Below are 20,309 nucleotides of genomic sequence, written 5' to 3'. Positions count from 1 at the left end.
TCTGACTTAGTTCACTGCCTTGATTTGGTAGAACATGTCTCTCCAAGTTTATCCTAGTAGACAATAACTGATGGATAAAAGTTTTGAGGTCTTACCCCAAGCAAGAGAAAGAGAACAAATATCACTAGAGACATATGGTAAAATCTTAAGCGAGTTTCCTTTGCAAATGATAAGTAAAGCAGACAGCGTTTAGAACAAGCCAGGACTGGTTTTAATTTTGATGAAGAAGGATACTTAGCTAAAAAGAATACAAAGGCACATCTTCAGTTTTGAACAATTCCTAAATTTAAAAATTTAAATTGTGTCTGTATGATGTGTTGTATATGGTAAGTGTGCCTATATGTGTGTGCCTGCATGTGTATGTATGGGTGTGCACCATGGTCACATGTGGAGGTTAGAGGAAAATCTCATTTGTCAGTGCTCACCCTCCATTTTTTTCTGTATTTGGGAATACCAGTCTACCTGTACCACAAGCTTAGAGGTGCTCCTGTCTCTGTCTCACATCTTGATCCTTTTTACATGGATTCCTCTGATTCAAATTCAGGTACTCATGCTTAAATAGCAAGAAATTTACCCAGTGGACAATCTTCCCAATCCTAAATATTCCCACGCTTAAGTCATGTTGCTGTCCTACTTTTATTCACCATGCTGGAGGCTCCTTGAGAAACCTTAGTCTTGGCTGCTTATACTGTTTGTTCAAAGATGAGAATCCTGAATTATATTATTGATGGCTTTCCTTCAAAGATATGATTTATAAATTTTATTGTTGATGCCTTTTCTAGGTCCCACTTTTTGTTTCCTTTCTGAAGCTTCTACTGTTTTGATACTTCTGGTTTTCTAATCCTTTGGCTATGAATTTGTTTGTTTGTTTGTTTGTCATTTTGCTCTACCTGATGAACATTTCCCAAGCTGTATCTGTTTAGACTTTTCATTGCTTCTCTCTCTCTCTCTCTCTCTCTCTCTCTCTCTCTCTCTCTCTCTCTCTGCTGCCTCTATAGGATAATACAGTGATTTAGAAAAGTCTCTTGCATCCTTCAATTGTGGTTACCCTAATGAGTTAGATATCAGAAGATGAGTAATGGGGGTATTGAGAGACTCAGGTTTAATGCTCGAGAACTACATATTCTCATAATTCTTCTGTTGTCAAATTCGATATTTTCCTCTGTTTGTAATATGACTAACAGTCAAGATTATATTTTTCATGGGGCTGAAGATATGGCTCAATGGTAACAGCACTGGCTGCTCTTCTGGAGGACCTGGGATTAATTCCCAGCACCACATAGAGGCTAACAACTGTCTCTAGCTCCAGTTCCAAAGCATCTGATGCCCCCAACTACGTAGAATGAGGGAAGTAACAATGGTGTGTCCCTCAGCTTCCTCTCCCTAACCACTTACAAAGGAGGACAGAGACTTCTTCTGGTCGCTTTGGTCATCTGCATTACAATTTATAAGAACTCTTTGTCTTTCCTTACCATGACTGCATGGATTCAGTATTGAGAGGAATGCTGTTTCCTTTTGCCCCTGCATTTTTTTCTACCCATTAAAATGTGTTTGTTTTGTTCTTTCAAATCTCATATTTATTTTTTCATTTTTATATTTTAATAGAATTTTGAGGGCAGTGCAGAGAATAATTATTAGTTATATTTTCCTGTAGTTTCATTCTGCCCTCTGTGATTGTTTTGAAAGGTTAGCATCATTACAGGATTAATTCATTTATGAGATTTATTTACATTATCAACACTCAAAAGCATATTTTTCCCCTCCAAGATTTTTTTGATAAAACTCTGATTATATAATCCTGAAATTTTTCAATGTGTAAATCAGAAAAAAATACATGTATTCTTCAAACTTAGCTGATATTACTTTGATTAAATATACTTAGCCCATTCAACACACTATCCTCAAGAATCTAATCAAACATAAATCTAAGTAAATTAAAATTCACAAAATTAAAATATTTTAATTTAATCCTTTCCCATTCAAATTGGAATCTTCTGCAGTAAAGTGGTATATGGAGATTGTAAACAGAAAGCTAGCTAGTGCAGACATACCAAAATACTATTATTGCAAATAGTTCATTAAACATAAAGGTTAATGTGAATTGCCAGTGTGACAGAATCTGGAATCACTTAGGAGACAAACTTCCAGGCATTCCTGTGAGGAATTATTTCACTTCTAAGACTGCCTATGAGGGATTAGATTGATTATATTAGTTGAGGTGACATGACTCAACCCTGAATGTGGGCACCACCATTCCCTAGGCTTAGTTCTTTGAATGTATCAGTAGAAGAAAGCTAGGTAAGCATAAATGTTTCTGTCTCCTTCTTGAATGTGGATTATTATGACCAGTTGACTTAAGCTCCTCTTACTTTGACTTCCTGTCATGGCAGACTGTAATATCAAAATGTGAACCAAAATAAACTTTTTTTTCCTTTAAATAGCTTTTGTCACTGTATGTTGTCACAGTAACAGGGGAAATAATTAAGACCATAAGCAGCACTGATTCAGAATTAAGTAACATTAAGACACATGGTAACACATTTATTCCCCTATCAAATTCTCTTTGTTTCTTATATTTATTTAAATATTGATATTAACGTATGTTAATTATATACACTAACATGCTTCATTATGACATAACCATACATTTGTATTTTTCACATTACATTTAAGACATAATTTTCCAGAATTATGTACATAAGAATTGTCACAGTTCAGTGACCTCAATTCAAGCCTGGTGGGCTTGGGGATCCTGAGGTATAGGTGCAGGAGAAATCAGGACACAGGGGATGCAGAGGCGTGTGAACCAGTGCATGCTTTATTCTAAGAAGAAACCTTATATATAGTACAACAAGAGGAAGAGAAATGTTCCACCCAAGCCAAATTATCTCATCATGATGTTTACAGTACCTAAATGACATTTGCAGTACCTTCTTAACCTTTACAATATCTTCAAGTTCCCAGGGCTCAGTCCTGTTTGGAATCTTATATATCTTTGTAGCTTTATTATGTACCTTTAATAAAGTACAAGGAACAGTCATTCTTATGATAAGAATAACTGCAGAAGAACATCCAAGTTCCCAGGGAACTGAGGTTTCCTGTTCCAGCTCTGAGTTTACTAAGAACTCACTCTGAGTTTACTTCAGATCAGAGCTCAGGCCTTCACAAAGAATCACTTGGACATTTGATAAAACATTCTATATTAGTAAATTTGGAATAAAACTTGAAAATTTCCATTTTACAAAGATTTTCCAACATGATATTTGGTCTGCTAGTTTGGAGCCATATTTTGAGTAGGAAGGACCTGAGATCCTTAACTGGACTTATTTTCAAGTAACCTAGAGAAGGCAGCCTTGTATGAATGATCTGATAGTAGTTGACATATAATATATGTACATATAATATTTTCAATATATTAAATGTTGCTAAACTCATTGATTAATTATTAATATTTTCATGTTTCTCTACTTATTTCACATGCTTATTGAGTCCTAAGTATGTGAAAACATTATTCTAAGTTCTGTTCTTACACAATAAAAATAAATAATTGTTATTAAAACATTTTATTCTTTGACAAGATCATGCATGTGTATCATGACACCCACTCTCCCTTCCTCCTCTGCCAGTCTCCTTCCCTGCAAATAAATATCTTTCCCATATTTATAATTTTCTGTTTATTTTAATGTAGGACATTCTGTATGAGACTGTGTTTGGACAATTGGAGCCTGGTGGGTTTACTAGTGGATACATACTGGATACTATGCCTCCCCACCCCTAGAATAGGTCTAGTGCCAGTAGTTTAGTAATAAGTGGTAGGGCCCCATGGCACTTCTGCATATCTAGATGACTATTGGGCAGTACCAAATATATAGGCCCAGTGCCAGTAGGTGCAGCTGATGTGAGTCCATGACTATCTTTACCATGCTATGCTTAGAAGATGGTATTTCCCAGACCTCTTCATATCATCTAATTCTTACATTCTTTCAGCACAGCCTTCAGCAATGTTCCCTGAGCCTTCAAGGAGCAGTATTAGTGTCCTATTTAGGGCTGAGCCCTCAACCATCTTTTTTTCTCTGCATCTTGGGAAACCACAAGTCTCTGCATTTACATCTATTCACTAGCTAGAGAGGCTTCTCTGATTAAGGCTAAGAGATACCTTTTTCTCTGAGTATAAACATACACATTTAGAAGGAGGTCTGATGACACATAAATTCAGGTAAGCGACTGTGATAAGTTTCCCTTTAGGGCCTAAGGCCTCCTCAAGGGAGTCATTGATATTCGAATGGGTTTACAGTGCTAGGCAGAGATATCAACTTGTGAAACAGGTGTCAGATCCAATTAGGGAGCAATTGCTTACCCCCCATATCTGTTGTGTCACTGTTGGACCGATGGGTACATCTTACCTGGAAGACTGGTATTATAGTTCATAGAATTTAAATCTGAGAAAGACTTGTTGATATGTTTATACCAACAGCAGCCTGCATGGAATTACCTAGCACTGTGAAAGCTAATTATCCTCCAGTTTAGTTCTAGCATCCTTTCTCTGTATCGTGCCTCTAAAGTGTGTATTATCTTCGGCAGTGGGCTTTCATCTTCTAGTTTGAGTGGAAATCCAGAAGGAATAATAGAGAGAGCCTGTATTTTTTGGGGGGACCTCTGCTAAGCCTCCAAACTGTCTTATAATTTTTGATTGGGTAACTAGATAATAGGTTTCCATCTGGCTTATTCATACACATCCTTTGTTTTGATTAACTCCCCCCCTTTCCCTGCTCTCCCCCATTCCCTATACCACTTCATATTTGAACATTTCTGACCCCGTTATTCCCCCTCTTTGCTCATTTTCTCTTTGTGCTTATTATCCTTAAGGCAATCCTGCATTCCCATTCCTTATCTACATTCCTGGTATCGAGATACTCAAAGTTCAATACATAAAACCAGAGTTGAGGCCAAAATCTGTGTATGGAAGACAGTGTATGTTTTTCTAGGTCTGGGTTATGTGAATTAAAAAGTTCCCCCAAAATCCTGCATCTTGGATTGAATTTCCTGCAAGGCTGATCAACTGATAGAGCTCCAAAGATTATGGAGAGTCTGGAATTTTGCAGGTCTAGAGCCTAGTTACCACTTATTTCAAGCTATCTTTAGCCTCCAAATAGCCATTTCTTTGCCCATCTTTGTTTCTGAACTAACATTCCATGACTAAGAGATAAAAAGCCTTTTGGAAAGTATTATAGCAGGAAGTCACCAGATTCCACCAATCAGAAAGCTAAGACTTTCATCAGATAGCATCTGATACCTATAGAAACTTCCTGCTTTGCTATGACCTGCCTGCTGATTATATCTACCAATTTATTTGAAAAGTGTCTTGATTTATGAATTTTCTTTGTTCTGTTACCATAAAACCCCATAAAACATCTTCCATGCTGTAATATGGAATGGGGGGGGTCACCTGAATCTGTGTTCCCTGGGTCATGATCACTCATATTTGGCTTCGGAATAAGCTGTTTCTTATCCCTGTTGAAGTGAGAGGTTTTTTGTTTTGTTTTGTTTTGTTTTGTTTTTGTATTGAAAGTTACATCACTCAATATAATTTTTCTAGTCTCATGGATTTGCCTTCAGATTCCATAATTTCACTATTTATTGCTCAATGAAATTTCATTGTGGATATGTGCCATATGTTCACTATTAATTCATCAGTTAATGGACATCTAGGCTGATTTCATTTCCTGGGTATTATGAATTGAGCTGCTGCAAACATGGATGTCTCTGTAGTAGGATGTAAATTTCTTTGGGTATTGATATGGCTGGATCATGTGGTAGTCCAACCTCTAGTGTTTTGAGGAAACACCCGACTGATTTCCAAAGTATCTGTGAAACTTTATACTCTGGCCAGCTTTGTATAATGATTTCAGTTTCCCTTGCATCCACACCTGCAATTGTTATTTGTATTCTTAATGATGGCTATTCTAACTTAGGTAAGATAGACTCATAAAGCAGTTTCTATCTGAATTCCCCCAACTAAGGATGTTGAACTTTTTTTTCGTAGAATGTGTTTTTTACTTTTGAGAACTCTATGTTTAATTCCATAGTTCACTTTTAATTGGGTTCTGAGAGTTCATTTTTAATTGCTTTCTGAGAGTTCAGTTATGCTCTGAGTTCCTTTTGTATTCCAGTTATTAATGCTCTATCAGATGTATAATTGGCAAATATTTTCTCCCATTCTGTTGGCTGCATCTTCACTCAATAAACACTTTCTTCTGCTATGCAGAACAGTTTTATTTACTGAGATCCAATTTTTTGCCAGATGGCCATGTTTCCTATGCTTCTGAAGTTCTAGTCAAAAAACCCTTACCTATGCTTATATAGTGAAGTTTACTGCCTACTTTTACCTTGAGCACTTTCAAGTATCAGATATCATATTGAGGTCCTTGATCCATTTGAAGTTCATTTTTGTGCAGGGGGAGATATGGGGTTCTAGTTTCATTTTTCTATATGTTGCAATCCAGGTCTCCTATGTCTATTTTTTGAAGATGTTGTCTTTTCCCCCACGTACAGTTTTGGCATTTGTATTGGTGTAAGCATGATGCTTTTTTTTTTTAATTATTAAGAAGTCTGTAGTAGAACTTGAAATCACACAGGGTGATTCCTCCCACAGTATTTTTGTTGTTGTTCAGGATTGACTTGATCTTTTGAACATCCATATATATGTATTTCTAAGAAGATCCTTTTCTGTGTTGATAAACAATGATCCTGGAATCTTATTGGGATAGTATTGCATATGTACATGGCTTACTAAGATCACAGTATTCTCCTGATCTATGAGCATGGTAGGTCTGTCCAGCTTTTGGTGCCTTCATTGATTTCTTTCTTCAGTGTCTTAAAGTTTTCATTGTAGAGGCTTTTGTTTTCGTGATTAGGTTTATTACTATTTATTTCCTTATTTTGTGGCTATTTTGAAAGAGATTGTGTTCCTGATTTCCTTTTCAGTTGCTTTGCATTAGTGCATAAGAAGGCTACTGGAGTTTTTTTTTTTTATTTTTATTATGCACTGTGCTGAATGTGTTTAAGAGCTCTAAGAGCTTTTGGTGAAAACTTTAAGGTCTGTGAGGTTTTTTTGGTGGAATCTTTAGGGTCTGTTACATACAGAATAAGAATGGAGCTCATCCTCAGGTTCACATTAGGCATAACTGGTTAGGCAAGAGGAGGCTCCTGGAGCCAGGGTGATGGAGGGGGTGGGGGAAGTTATGGATGGTTGGAGCAGAAGGTGGGGTTATGTCTCTCTGGTTCCTCTGTGAGCTAGGCCATGCAATGGTTAGTATGCAGGAAGCACCCAGAGTAAGTGATGGGACACGTGTTCAGGACAAGATTTTACCTGGCCCAAGCAGGGTGGGAATGTATGTTGTTGTTCAGATGAAAAATAACTATGGATAGGACTCCTACATTAAACCACACCCACCTGTCCTTAGGGACCATGACCATAAGGAAAGAGATTCTTTCTGACCACTGGGACCTTGTTCATATGAACTTGCAGCAATGATGACAGCATGCACAAGACCCATGCAAGACTCAATCAGATAAAAATCCAGCATAGAAATGGGGAAATTGCCAGCAGTCCCCAACCCAGCTGAGGAACTATTGGCAGCTGATTACTGCTGGATAAGTGAAAGTTGATCTTTACGTTAGTGATTCTAGATTGTCTGACTAGACTGTAGTAGATGAATTTGCACTGAGGGGCATCTGGATACACAAACTTAACTGGATAGACCGTAACATATATGCCAGAAATTATGAAATTCAGTTGGGGGGTATGGAGGACTGCAGATGGGGGAAGGGATACAAAGATTATTAAGATGTTTTGTAAGAAATGCATAAAAATTAGATAAGAATATACATTGAGTAAATAAATTATCAGAAAGTGTCTGCTATGCATTTAAGTTCTACAGATTATAGTATAAGTAATACACAGAGAGAAGAAAGATTTCTAAGGAAATAATTAAAAGTCTGAAGTCTGAAAAACTCATAGTAGGTAAATGGTAGTGGGAGCTCTGGTACACTTGGGAAGTCTGGAATAATTGCTCGTATACTAGGGTGGGGGAAAATAATCAGTTGCCTGGGAATGCAATGTTGCTGAATATATATGCAGAGGGGTTAGATTGTAATGAAGCTAGAGGTTTGACAGACATAATAACCAGTGAGAAATGGAGTTTCTTTTGGGGTAAAATTTTATGGGGATTACCATATCGGTGTGACATCAAAAGCAGTAAACAGTAGCTTCAGAATATAATAAATATAAGTCAAAGGGAGCTGAAATATCATTTTAAAATCAATTAGGAAGAGTTTACAGAATTCAGAAAATTTCAGTTAGTGAATTTTTTTCTTTTTTTATTGATTTTTTTCGTGTTTCATAAAGAACAGCTCAAACAATCTTAATCATCTTTTTACCCCCATCCCCACTGGTACACTTCCATAGCCCCCACCCATCCCCTGGAGCCCATATACACTGTCATCCCTGTTAAGGCCCACTGGGTTGTCAGTGTCCCTAGCCTTTCCTCAGTGTAAGGCTGTCCACTGAGTCTAGTCAGCCTATTTAGAGTCCCTTGTTTTAGGAAGATCAGCTCTTCTTCATCTAGCAGCAATCAGTTGCCAACATTCCTTCAGATATGTTCATTTTCCCAGTTCTATGCTGGGTTATTGTCTGCCAGAGTTTGCATGGGACTTGTGTATGCTGACACCATTGCCACAGAATCGCATGAGCAGGTTCCTAGGAGCTTGTAGGACTCTGTTTCTGTATGGTCATGCACCTCCTCCTTGGTTCTTACAATCTCCCTTGCCTTATTCCTCAATTGTCCCTAAGACTTGATTGAGGGAGATTTAATAAAGGGATCCTGTCCAAGGACCAACATTCAGCAGACTCTTGATCTCTCCATTTTGGCTATTGTGACCTTTTGTGTTCTTGGCACTCCACTGCATGAGGGAGCTTCATTATTGAGAACTGAGAGATTCATTAGTATCCTCTTCATTATCCCTGTTCCATGTTCCATGAGCCTTAGGTGTAGAGGTTGCATTGTAGATATGTCGTTTAGGCCTGGGCAATTCATAGACAATGTTCGTGTGTGACCAATCGTGGTACTTCAATAGATTCTGATTGGTGCAAAATGAACTTCTTTGATGAGTAGTGACTGGGATATTTGTCTGTAAATAAAAAAAGATACATATTTTACAGATAGTAAGAAATAACATTAGTGTAACAGTCTTGGGGTTTTCTCTAAGTTTTCTGGCAACTCCATCCATGTGTATTAGGTTATTTTATATTATCAGCCTTGAGTTTCCTCCCTTTGAGTGGGCATTTAGTCAAAATAGGTAGCTGTTGATTGTCCCCAAGATAAAAGTGCCACTACTGCACCAATGACATGCTGTGCTGGCTGTTGGTGTGGTTATTTGTACTTTAAGCTGGTGTTGGATCATTCACTGATGTTTTCCTTTGGCACCTCCATCATACTCTCCAAAGCTATGAGAGCTAGCCTTCAGGGGAAGTGGTTACAGGTCAGTTACAGCTCCATTGCTCCAAATGCTGTGTCCAAAGTATGTTTCAGGGTTTAACCTTCAAGTTCTGGGAAGTCATCAAGGGCAGTGGCAATAGCTTCAGTAATTTCAGGAGTCTCATGGACCATCCTGGCCAAAACTTCAAGGATGATATCTCCTGTCTGGCACTGTTTTTTGTTGTGTAGCCTTTAGCTATACACAGGGACCCATGTAGAAATAATGTATGCATAATTTGTCGTAGGTTGTTGGATTAATATGGTTCCTGCCGTTATTATTTTTTTTTAAACTAGCAAGGCATTATTTCACTCTCCCCTCTCTCTCTTACTGTCTAACATTTCCACCATGGTTTCCTCATTTAAAGTGTCCCCATTTTCCCCATTTATCCTTTGATAATATCTGTCACCTATGGTCCCACCTCTTTTGACCTCCTTCTTTCTCTTCATCTTCAAGGTTCCTTGTATAACCCTCCCTCTTCCCTTCCATTTACATAACCTCATTTTATCCATTTCTCCCTTAGTAATACTTGTTTCCTACTCTTCTTCTCTCTCACGTTATTTCTTTTCCTTTACCTCCCCAGATCCTTTTCATTATCCTGGTTCCTGTAGTTATATCTGAATACATACTTATAAAGATTTGGTGCAAGGATCCACATATGAGGGACAACATGTGTCATTTTTTTTGACTGGATAATGATAATGTAGTACATTTACACAATGGAATGCTACTCAGTGGTAAAGGAAAATAAAACCACGAAATTTGCAGGTAAATGGATGGAACTAGATACTGTTATACTAAGCGAAGTAACACAGTTGGTAAATTTTTTAAAAGGATTTGTATGTTTGATTATTGACATGGGTTCTTAACCATGTGTTGTGTGGATTCATAGAAGTTAGAAATCTGTCATAGTTGGGTAAAAATACAAACAAAGCACTATATCCTCTTTTTCTCATTTCCAGAACTGAAATATTAATTCTACAAATTCATGTGACTCCTGGGTTCTAGACATCTAACAATTGTCTAGGATCTTTGTTTTCAAATATTTAACAATGTCATAACTTACATTTTGTGATGAAAATAAACAACTTGTATTTCAATGTTCATGGCTTTAATGGCATTTTAAGAAATCTTTCAAATGCATGACAAATCATTTTTAGATTACTCTACATCAAAATTTTAAATTCATTTCTATTATCACATACTATTTACAAGCAACTGCTCTGTACCATAAAATCTGTACAGCAGAAGCATCGTTGAGAAAGAGTACACAAAGCTTTTTTTTACGAAGTGCTGTGTACTATGTAGGCAATAGTGCTCACTCACCATCTCTGGGAATTCTCATCTGTTTTGAAGCACAGATTTTAAAGAATTTGGTAGTGTGCAACACCCCTGTGCCTCTCTGAGTGTTCAGAATCAACTTCTGTCACTGTGTTGACTGGAGGCACCTTATCATACTCTTGGCCAGTGCTATAATGCTGTAGATAGCTCGAGAGGAATGACATTTGAATGTATTTTCTAACTACTTGTTTTCTATATTGTGTTCAAAATAAAAGTGAACCATGCACATTGAAGAAGTATAAATATCATGACATTTCCTGGGTAAGGTGCAATATTTGATTATTTCAATTTCAGTGACATCGACTCCAGGTCATACCAGTTATTTTGTTTCTTTGTTTGTTTTCACATATCAACATATCTGTTTTACTTGATATTAAATACAAAACATGTGTAGGTATTTTTAAAAATTTTGTCATTTTTATTTTATGTGTATGTGTGTATTGACTGCATGTAGGTAAGTATAGGTATTTTTAAGTCAACTTTATTGATCTGTATTATTATATATATATATTTTATTGAGTGTGCATTTCATATAATATATCTTAATCATATTTAGAACCTCCTCCCTTATCTGCATCCCTCCCACTGCCTCCCCCTTTGTTAGACTTCATGCATTCTATCAGATATGTTAAGGCCTATCCATCCAGCATTTCTACTCAGAGATTCCTCAGCACAAGTTCATTCACTAGAGTCTAGTCAGCCTATCACTCCCTTAAAGAAGATTTATTCTCCCTCACTCCTCAGTAATCAGTTTCCAATAGTTCCTAGGCTAATGGTGAAGTTTGTGGCCAATTTTGCAAGTTCTATGGTGGAGTTTTTGTCTGACTGAGTTAGCATAGGTCTTGTGCATGCTATAACCATTGTTGCAAGTTGATATGAGCAAGTTCCCCGAGTTCTGAATGCCTCTGTTTCCTTATATTCCTTTACCAACCCTGGCTCTTACAATCTTTGCACCTCCTCTTCCACAGTGGTCCCTGAGCCATGGGTGGGTGAGGTTTAACAAAGGAGTCCTAACAGGGACATACATGCTGCATGCTCTTATTTTCTGAAACTTGGCCAGTTGTAGATTTCTGTATGCATCGCCCTCTGGTGTATGAGGAACCTTCTCTGGTGAGTGTTGAGGAATGTATTAGTATTCTTTCTACACCTCTTCATCTCTGTTCCATGAGACTTATCTGCATTAGATGTGTCACTTAGGGATGGGCATCTCTCAGACATATAGTCTCTGTGTGTGACTAATTGTGGAACTCTGCAATGACCACCATCTGTTGCAAAATGAAGCTTTTTTGATGAATGGTGTTCAGCGTACTTGTCTGTAAATATAAGGATCCATAATCAGCATATAGTAAGAAATTTCATTTATCTACAGATATGACAGAGATAGGATTTTCTTTAGGATCTATGACTTCTCCAGATATGTGAGTTGACTATATTTACAGTGCCACCTATGAGTCCCCTTTCATTGAGGAGGCTTTAAGTCCAATTAGATAGCTATCGATTACCCACTAGATGCCACTCTTGCACCAGTAGGGACAGTTTGTTGTGCCAGCCATTGTGGTTATTAGGCTGTACAGCTGGGCTGGACCATTTCTTGATATTTCTCCCTTGAAGTTTGTATAGTATCCTCTATAATTATGAGAGCTAGTCTTCAGTGACCAGGCTTCCAGATCAGTTCCAGTTTCATTTCTCATGTCCTGTGTCCAAAGTATGTCCTGTCTTCAGCAATAGGGTCTTATCTTCAAGTTCTGTGAGGTAATCAAAGACTGTGGCAATAAGCCTGTATAATTTTGGACTACCCTGACCTACAGGTCTAAGGAGGTTTCTCTTGTTTGGCACTGTGTTTGTTTGTATATAGCCTTCAGTTATATACAGTTCAGATATTGTATGTGTATTTTTCAGGGTTTTATTTTTTAGTTAATACAGTTCCCTCTGACTTTTCACATCACCTAAGCTTTATTTACCTCTCCTCTCTCTCCCTATCTAACTTCCCTTCTTCCTCAGTTAAAGTACCCCCATTTCCCCTTTTATAATACCTAATATTGTCCCCCCTCTTGAGTTTCTTCTTCTCCTTTACCCCCATGGTTCCTTGCATATCCTTCCCTCCTCTCCTCCCAGTTGAATATCCTCATTTTTCCCATTTCCCCCTTAGTATCGTCTGTTTCCACCTATCCCCCTCTTTCATGTTCCTTCTTTTCCTTTACCTCTGTAGTCCTTTCCCATTTTTCTGGCTCCTGCTGTTGCATCAGGATAGATAGTCATATATAAGAGATCAATTCTAATATCTACAAATGAGGGAGAACATATATCAGTTGTTTTTCTGAGTCTGTGTTGCCTCACTTAGTATAACAGTTTCTAGTCACATCGATTTACCTGCAAATTTCATGATTTTTGTCTTTCCTTGCCACTGAGTAGAACTCCATTGTGTGAATGAACCACATTTTTAGTATCCATTCATCAGTTGAGAGACATTCACATTGTTTCTATTTCTTAGCTATTGGGAAAAGAACAGGAACAAAAATGGATGTACAAGGACCTGTACAGTAGGATGAGTTCTTTGGCTATATGCCAAGGAGTGGTATAATCAGATAATAGTGTATATTATTTATTTTTAGTTCTAAGAATTCTTCACACTGCTGTCCATAGTGGTTACATGAGTTTGCATCCCACCAGCAGTGAATGAGCTTTCCCCTTTCTCCACATCCTCTCCAGAATTTGTTGCCATTTGTTTTCTTGATGCTAGCCAGTATTACTGGGGTAAGATGGAACCATAAAGTGGTTTTGGATTCCATTTCTCTAATTACTAAGGATGCTGAGCACTTTTTAAGCTGTTTCTTAGCCATTTTTATTTCTTTGTTTGTGAACTCTCTATTCAGGTCAATAAACCATCTTTTAATTGGGATAATTTATTTTCTTGTTTCTTAGTTTTTTATTTCTTTGTATATTCTTGATATTATTACTCTGTAAGTTATGTAGCAGTGAAGATTTTTCTCCCACTCAGTGAATTTCTTCTTTACTTCCTTGGTTGTTTCTTTTGCTATACAGAAGATATTTAGTTTAATGAAGTCACACTAGTTGACTCTTGAACTTAATGTCTGACCAATTGATATCCAATTTAGAAAGTCTTTTCCTACACCTATATCTTGTAGGATACTGCCTATCTTTTCTTCTAGCATATCAACAACTTAAACAGATCCATAACAAATGAGGAAATTGAGGCAGCAATACAAAACTTTCCAACTAAAAGAAGTGCAGTCCCAGATGGATTCACAGCAGAATTGTGCCAGATATTCAAAGAATATCTTTAACCAATACTTCTTAAATTATTCAAAATATAAGAACAGCAGGAGGACTTCCAAAGTCCTTCTATCAGTCCCAAAGCCAGTATTACTTCAATACCAAAGCCAGGTAAAGACACAGGAAAAAAAATATTTATATATATGCCCATATTCTTTATGAACATAGACATGAAGATTCTCCACAAAATAATTGCAAATTGCATACAGATACACATCAATAGATTGCAAACTGCACACATATACACATCAAAAGATTATCCACCATGATTAATTCAGCTTTATTACAGATACACATCAATAGATTGCAAACTGCACACATATACACATCAAAAGATTATCCACCATGATTAATTCAGCTTTATTACAGAGATGCAGGGATGGTTCAATATACATAAGACCATAAATGTAATAAATCATATACATTGATATAAAGACAAAAATCACATGGTCATCTCAATAGATGCAGAAAAGGCCTTTGAAAACAACAGCATATATTCATATTAAAATCCTAGAGGGAATTGGACTGGAGGGTACTTACCTCAGCACATTTAGAGCTATATACAACAAACCCACAGTCAATATTATTCTAAATGGTGAAAAACTGGAAGATTCTAATTAAAATAAGGAATCAGGCAAGACTATCCACTATCTCCACTCCTTTTTCAATATAGTCCTTGATACTCTTGCTACAGCAATAAGACAAGAGAAGGAAATTAAAGGAATTCTAGTTGGAAACGAAGAGGTCAAATTATCACTATTAGCAGATGATATGATACTGCACATAATAGATCCCAGAAAAGAAAGAAAACTGCTAGATATGACCAATACTTTCAGCCAAGTGTCAGGTTATGAACTTAATTTACACAAATCAGTGGCCTTTCTATACACCAATAACAAACAATTGGAAAAAGTATTCATAGAAACCCTCCCATTCACAATATCCTCTAAAAACATCTAGGAATAAACCCAATCAAAGACATTAAAGATCTGTACAATATATTTTTGAAGTAAGATATTGAGGAAGACACTGAGATATGGAAGGACCTCTCATGCTCATGGTTTGGCAGAATTAATATAGTGAAAATTATCATCCTACCAGAAGCAATCTATAGAGTCAATGCAATGCCAGTCAAAATGGCATTGAAGAATGCCCATGACATGCTTCACAAAATTTTAAAAAAGTTAAAATTCATATGAAATGAGGTCTGTATAGATGGCTCAGCAGTTAAGAGCAATGACTGCTCTTGCAGAGGACCTGGGTTCAATACTCAGCACCCACATGGTGGCTATGAACCATCCTTAACTCCAGTTCCAGGGGAATCTGAAGCCCTCTTCTGACATCTGTGGCATTGCAAGACATGGGTGCATCACATACATGCAGGCAATACACTTGTACACATAAAGTAAAAATAATAAATAAAAATTTAAAAAATCATATGAAATCACAAAAGCCCCAGATAGCCAAAGAAGTGTAACAGAAGACTGAAACATAAGTGCATGCAATTTCAGTCACCCGATATTTGACAAAGGTGTCAAGATCACATAATGGAGGAAAGACAGAACCTTAACAAATGGTGCTGGCAACACTGAACCTCTACTTGTTGAAGAATGAAAGTGGAACTTTATCCTTCATGCACCACTAAAGTCAGTTTTAAATGGATCAAAGACTGTGAAACTCTGAAACTACCAGAAGCAAACACACCAGTTTTTAAAGCATCTGTATGGATTTACTGTAACAAACAGATTGTCAGAGCATTTTTTGAGATAAAGGTAGCATAATGTAGTATAAAAGGACAATAATGGCCATTGGAATATTACTATAAAGAATAGCTTTTAAATGTGTTAGATACTTGTTCAGTATTAATTTTATTACTGTTTAGCAGCAAATGTTTGGTTGTATTTTATTGAGTTGTGGAAATAGCTCGGTAGTATGTACAGTCCAGGAGATAAAATCAGAGTAATGCACACACACACACACACACACACACACACACACACACAGAATTTCATTGATTGTTGGCATTCATATTATCTAAGCTGTCAGTGTTACTAGAATAGTTACTGCATAGTATTCATTTTTAACTCCCTCTCCCAACCTTCCTTTCTCCTTCCTTTTATCCATCTCTCCTTCCTTCTTTCCTTTTTTTGACAAAAATGTTGAAATATCTATATTATTATATAAAACAGATATTGGAATGTATGTATGTATGTATGTATGTATGTATGTATGGATTATACAAGTCAAAAACACTAATTTTGTTGAGATTTGGTAATAAAAGAAGTAATGATTAAATGTACAATCCAGGGTCTGTAACATGGCTGTATGGATAAAGGCGTTTGCCTTGCAAGTCTAATGACTGATCACTGTAACCCACATGAAGTGGGAGGAGAGAGCTGAATCCATGGTTCTGTACTCTAGCCTCCATTTGTGCATCATGCCAAGTGTTTCTCCCACATCATACAGATACAATATGGTAGTAATCAATGAAAATTTTTTAAAAAATTAAAATTACAGATCATGAGATATCCAAATTCTGCAGTTAATGGAGTAAGTTGACTTTTGTTAAGTCTTTATTGTTTCATTACAATAATGTCTATTTCCCCACCTTTCATACTTCTTTCTGTGTTTTATGCACATAATCATTCAAGTAGAATGAATAATTATTTAGGAATAGAAAATTTCTGACAAATGCCCTATTCTTGATGTTTCTCTCTTTATAATGGGAATTATGACAATGATTTCCCTAAGAACTAAATAGGTAATCTGTCAGCTATGTTATAATAAGCATACAAAACTAGATATGTTTTGGAAATCCTCATTTGAAAAAGGTATAATAATTTTATTCATATCAATATTGATAATTATTTCTAAAAGAATCCTTTTTAGAATAAGTTTTCAAGTAATGTTTTCATTTGTTGCAGGTTACTTCTATTTACCCTCAGAGGTCATAACCCTGATGCCACTGAAATCTCTTAATTATTTGCAATAGAAATCTAGTGCTTTAGGACTTTTGAGTCATAAATGAGCTTAAAATATGTGCTTTTTCTTCACTGGTAAAGAGCCCATCTACTAATCACTTAAATACATTAATCCAGAAGATTTGTAACTTCAGGTTAGTCAATGGCAAACACTATTATTAGGAACTTGGCTTCTCATATATTTTACCAGCTGTCAATGTATTGTATCACACATGTGCTTTCTGATACATTGTTGGGTTTTCTCTATGTTATGAAGACTATAAGTTAAATCACAGTATTCTTGATACAAAAGAGAGCTACAGGCCAGGAATGATGTTAGCTGTGTACATGATGATCTATACTCAGAGGGAGCATGAAATAAATACTGATTCTCTAAAGTAAGTAGAAAGTGCTAGGGAAACACGAGGGAGGAAAAAAATTCAACAAGAAAAATGACAAATAAAATTCATAATAGTTGTGATAGTTAAATTTAGAATTCAAAGATGGGAAAACATACAACCAACATAAAAAAAAAGAGAGAGAGAAGAGCCTCGAGGTGGGATGAAGAGTGTAAGATACATCACAGAGGTAGAAAAACTCTATCGGAAAATAGAAGTTAAGGTTTCCTGGGTGATCAGACAAATTATTAAAAAGAAAGTGGAAAGAAATTATCAGTGAAGGGCATGTGTTTTTCCATGATAATTACCATCTTATTCCTCAAAGGCAGTAATTTTTGTGTGAGTTCTAATAACAAAATCCGAGTCTCATTTCAAGACACTATTTCCCAAACCTTTCTTTAGTTACCTCTGTCCATTCAGCATGACTTACTGATGAATATATTTCAACTTTCTTTTATAAAATTTATCTAATCTCATTTTTTTCCTAATTTTTTTCAATGACATTTAATGGCCCTAACTATAAATTCCTTCAATAATTTATTCCTGAGCTAAGCCAAACTTTTGATTTATTCTGATGACTTAAGCAGTTGTTGAATATTCAAAACAGAACTTTTACTGCATAAGGTCATGCCTGTCATTAAGAAGGAGTATGTCAGTCTTATAACTATTTTAATAAAAATATCACAATCATTATAATAGTAAGTGGCATAATACACACCCAATTCTTTACATTTTAATGTTCTTTTTTTCAATCATGTAATTATGGTGTATGAGCACTGTCGTAGTAATACAACCTTAAAATCCCTACAGTCCTTAAAAAATCCAAACACTTAAAAGTCCACAGTATCTTTTATAAATCTCTTAACTGGTGACTCCTGTAAAATCCAAAACAAGTACTGTCTTATTTCAAAGGGAAGAATTGGGCACACCTAAGCAAAAACTAAATCCAGAAAAGTAGCTCAAGGCTGGACATCTGGGATTCAATCACGCTCTTCTGTGCTCCAAAGGGTTCTGGCAGCTCCACTTCTCTAACTCTGCTGTCCACAGCACACACAGCTCATCTCACAGACCCAGGCCAGCTCCATTCCACACCTACTGCTGCCATTGGTGGTCATCCCATGGTCCTGGAATCTCCAGAAAGCTGGCATCTCCACTGAAACTGAGGCTGCACCTTCACCAATGGCCTCTTCTTGCTTCTTGGGGTTCAAAGCCTCAGATTCTCTCCATGACCCCTTCACTCCTGGGGTTTTCACTGAAACTGAAGCTGCACTTTCACCTATGGCCATTCCTGGCCTCTCAGAGAGTCAAGCCTCAGCTGCTCTCTGTGACCCCTTCATGCTTTCAACACCAGAACTATGCAGGAGACTCTTAGACATTACCAAGTCTGGCTTTTAGCTTGAGATGGACGCTTGGGTCCCCTCTGTGTGCTGACCCTGAGTAAACACCTCCTAGAAAATTTCATCACAGTGATGCTGGTCTCTTGTTACTTACACCTGATTTCTCAGCCACAGCTAACCAGCATCAATTGTCCCAATAAAGCAAAGGTTTTACTTCAGGTTCTGTTCTCTTCTTAATCACAGCTGATTCTTCAGCCCCAGTTGGCCAGAGCCCACAGAGTCTCAATTCAAAATCTCACGTGAACAGCTCTGAAGCTTCACAAGCCAGGCCTCCATCGGCCACAACTCTTTCAACATAACTGTTCCAAGCTCCACAGCAGCAAACTCTAAGCACTCAATGGCTCTTCAAGCCCAGTGTTCCAAATGCTTCCACAATCCTTCAACATCAGGTCTGTCACAGCAATGCCCACTCTTGGTACCAATTTCTGTCATGTTTCTCCATTGCTGTGACAAAATAGTCTGACCAATACCAACTTGGAGAGGAAAGGGTTTATTCAGCTTACATCTCCTGGGTCATGGTTCATCAGGGAGCCCAACGTAGAAACTCAAGGCAGGAACCTGGAGGCAGGTGCTGAAGAACAGACCATGGACGAACACTGCTTACTGGCTTGCTCCCCTGGCCCCTGCTTAACCTGCTTTCTTATGCAGCATAGGCCTTCCTGCCCAGGGTTGGCACCACCCACAGTGGGAAGGGCCCTCCAACATCACTCAATAATCAAGAAGATACCCCACAGACGTGGCCAGGGGTAAGTCCTATGGAGGAAATTCCGCAATTGAGGCTCCCTCAATCCGGGTGTGTCAAGTTGACACTAAAGCTATCTAGCACAATTATTAACAATTTTAATCTTGTGGGAATATTTATTTTCTGTTCAAAGTCATTATGAAGCGTTATAATGAATTGCAATGAAAAAAGTTAGGTTTCATTTAACTTTTTATTTCTTTACTTTCATTTTCACTCAGGAGTTTGTCCCTATTTTCTTTGAGTTCTTTGAGTAATTTGTGTGTTCTTTAAATTTGTTGAAATCTTTGATCATGTTTATTACTGTTCTTTTTAAGTCCTGTGTCCTGGGGTTCCTCTAGGTTTTTCTTATTGTAGAACACTTCTATAGGACTGGTGGAGTTTGGTGAGGTCATAGTTTTTCATATTATTTGTATTTTTCTGTTGGGTCTGTGCATGTGGATTTCATTTGCTGTTTGTATTTCTGATATGAAACTTAAGCCTACGTTTGTTGAGTTGAAGTTTGAGTCTATTTATACTGCTGTTGCAACTTGGGTGCTTTCTGACCTGCTATGAATAGTTAGTTGGGTTGGGCTTCAGATTCTCTCTTTTTATCATTATTTTTATCAAATTTTTATGATTTCCATGCAATATAATTTAATTATAG

At 37.0% G+C, this 20,309-nt stretch overlaps 1 protein-coding gene across 2 annotated transcripts in view; it reads left to right on the top strand.

Annotated features, from left to right (window-relative positions):
* Positions 1 to 20,309, top strand: part of Cdh12 (cadherin 12) — a 1,253,457-nt gene that overhangs the window by 1,067,041 nt on the left and 166,107 nt on the right. The window lies entirely within an intron of this gene.

Source organism: Nannospalax galili, unplaced genomic scaffold (genome assembly GCF_000622305.1).
Source record: "Nannospalax galili isolate Female #2095 unplaced genomic scaffold, S.galili_v1.0 scaffold600, whole genome shotgun sequence".
NCBI classification, from domain to species: Eukaryota; Metazoa; Chordata; class Mammalia; order Rodentia; family Spalacidae; genus Nannospalax; species Nannospalax galili.
Note: the sequence above shows the minus strand (reverse complement) of the source record. Positions and strands in the feature narration are given on the sequence as shown.